Below are 2,247 nucleotides of genomic sequence, written 5' to 3'. Positions count from 1 at the left end.
CTGTAACAAGCTCAAATCTCCATTTTAAGCTTTAGATCTAAAGGGTTTTCTTGATGAATGATGGAGTGTCTGTTTTGAGTGTGTGAAGGCAAAAGGGATGGAAATGAGATCTAGGTTTAAGGAGCTTATATAGCCTAAGCCCATAACCATTCCCTCGTCCATGTTTTATCTCTAAGTCTTAACCTAACTTATTATCATTTAACATAGACAAATAATAATGCATAATTAAATAAATAAAGTTCCTTTATTTATTATTTCTAAAAAATCGGATGCTACATTAGCATATAATGTTGTAACAGCCTGTCGTGGATGATTGTGTGTATATTTGATAATGGTTTGGAAGTTAAACCCATGTAATGCTCAATCTTGTCTATTGTCCATTTTTGTAGCGTTGTGGCGGCTATATTGGCACATGGACATCACAGCCAAATATTTTTAGGTGGGACGAAGTTGGTTCTCTTTTGCTAATGGCAATGGAGAGTATTCATGATCGTCATTTGATCGGTGCAAGCACATGCCCACGTTATCAATTTGTATCTCATCAAAAGCGGTCTAGCAACTAACTGTTTCCACACCAGTTCCAAGATATTGCATCACCTAGGATGATCCAATCGGTCATGTCATATGTTAGAAAGTTTCCCAATCTAGTTATTTCTGGCTACTCATCATATTAATATATGGTATTCATTTTTCCAAATCTCAACACAACCCCCATCACTCTGCTGGGTTTTTTTCACTACCCTTTTCCCCATTTTCAGTCTTGATAGTCTACATTAAAGAGTCTTAATTTCTTGTGTTTTTTCAACTATGTGAGGTGGGTTTTCAAAGATTCATCTGGGTTATTATTATATCAATGATGGTGGCTGCAATTTCTGAAACAACCAACCAAACCAGACCCCCATTGTTGCCTTCTGATAATGGAATTACAAACCCTAATAATAATAATAATAATAAATCAGCCAGACCCAAATCAAGACAGGTTAATTCAAGATACTTGTCTCCTTCACCCTCAACATCTAATTCAATTTCAAATTCAAATTCAGTTTCCACTTCCAATTCAAACCCTAATTCATCTTCCAGAAGGTTCCCATCCCCTTTGATTTCAAGAAATTCCACAACTCCCGTGGCCAAACGGTCGGTTTCTGCCGACCGCAGGCGATCCGCTCGACCGGATCTCAGTTTAAAACCCGGCAATGCTGGTGCCGGGGAGGTGTCGGCCGCCACCAAGCTGTTGGTCACGTCTACACGGAGCTTATCGGTTTCGTTTCAGGGTGAGGCGTTTTCGCTGCCGATTAGTAAAACGAAACCTTCCCCGAATTCGAGTAGTGTGCGAAAAGGTACCCCGGAGAGGAAAAGAACAGGGACCCCCATGAGAACTAAGGTGGACAGTGGAGTAGGGGATCATGCAGAGAATACTAAACCCTCGGATCAGCATCGGTGGCCGGCCCGGGCCCGACAGTCGAATCAGACGATTTTGTCGAAAAGTTTGAGTCTTGATTGTGGGGTTGAGAAAAGTAGCATGATTGGATCTGGGAATGTGATTAGGGCTTTGCATCAGTCTATGAATTTGGAGGGTAGAAGGTCTTCGGTTGATGGCGGTAGATTGAGTCTTGATTTGGGTAGTTCTGTAATTCAACAAAATCCAAGTGGGAATTTGGTTAATTCGGTTAACGGGTACAATCTGATGTTTCAGATACTGATAGTGTGTCATCTGGTAGCACGTCTGGAGTCCAAGAAGGTTTCGGGTCGGCACGACAACGAGGGATGGTTGTATCCGCTAAGTTTTGGCAAGAAACGAGTAGTCGGATGAGGCGGTTACAGGATTCAACGAGCCCGGGTTCAAAGCATGTGACCCCATCAAAGACGGCCTTTGCGAAGAAGTTTTTAAACGAGAGCCCGTTATCTTCGCCGAGAACGATGGGGTCTCCGAATAGGATGAGGCCTGCATCACCAAGTATGTTTATGATGTCATCGGGGACGTTTTCGCCGGCTCGAGGGATGGTTAGTCCGAGGAGGAGTTCGGTTTCTGGGACGGTTAGTACGGGGTTTTGTGAAACGCCTTCGGTTCTTAGTTTTGCAGTTGATGTTAAAAGGGGGAAAGTGGGTGAGAGTCGGATTGTGGATGCACATTTGTTGAGGTTGTTTTATAATCGACAGTTGCAGTGGCGGTTTGTTAATGCAAGGAATGAAGATGCTTTGATGAAGCAGAGACATAGTTCAGAGGTATGAACATCGTCACTAATTGCA

The 2,247-nt window shown here is 42.8% G+C and overlaps 1 pseudogene; it reads left to right on the top strand.

Annotated features, from left to right (window-relative positions):
- Positions 1–845: 845 nt before the first annotated feature.
- LOC143599885 (QWRF motif-containing protein 2 pseudogene) lies at positions 846–2,223 on the top strand (annotated as a pseudogene).
- Positions 2,224–2,247: the final 24 nt, after the last annotated feature.

This window comes from Bidens hawaiensis, unplaced genomic scaffold (assembly GCF_021521415.1).
Source record: "Bidens hawaiensis isolate Kalapana, Puna unplaced genomic scaffold, B.hawaiensis_p1.1 tig00053034_1, whole genome shotgun sequence".
Lineage (NCBI taxonomy): Eukaryota > Viridiplantae > Streptophyta > Magnoliopsida > Asterales > Asteraceae > Bidens > Bidens hawaiensis.
The sequence above is the reverse complement of the archived record's forward strand: the minus strand, read 5'-3'. Positions and strand labels throughout refer to the sequence as shown.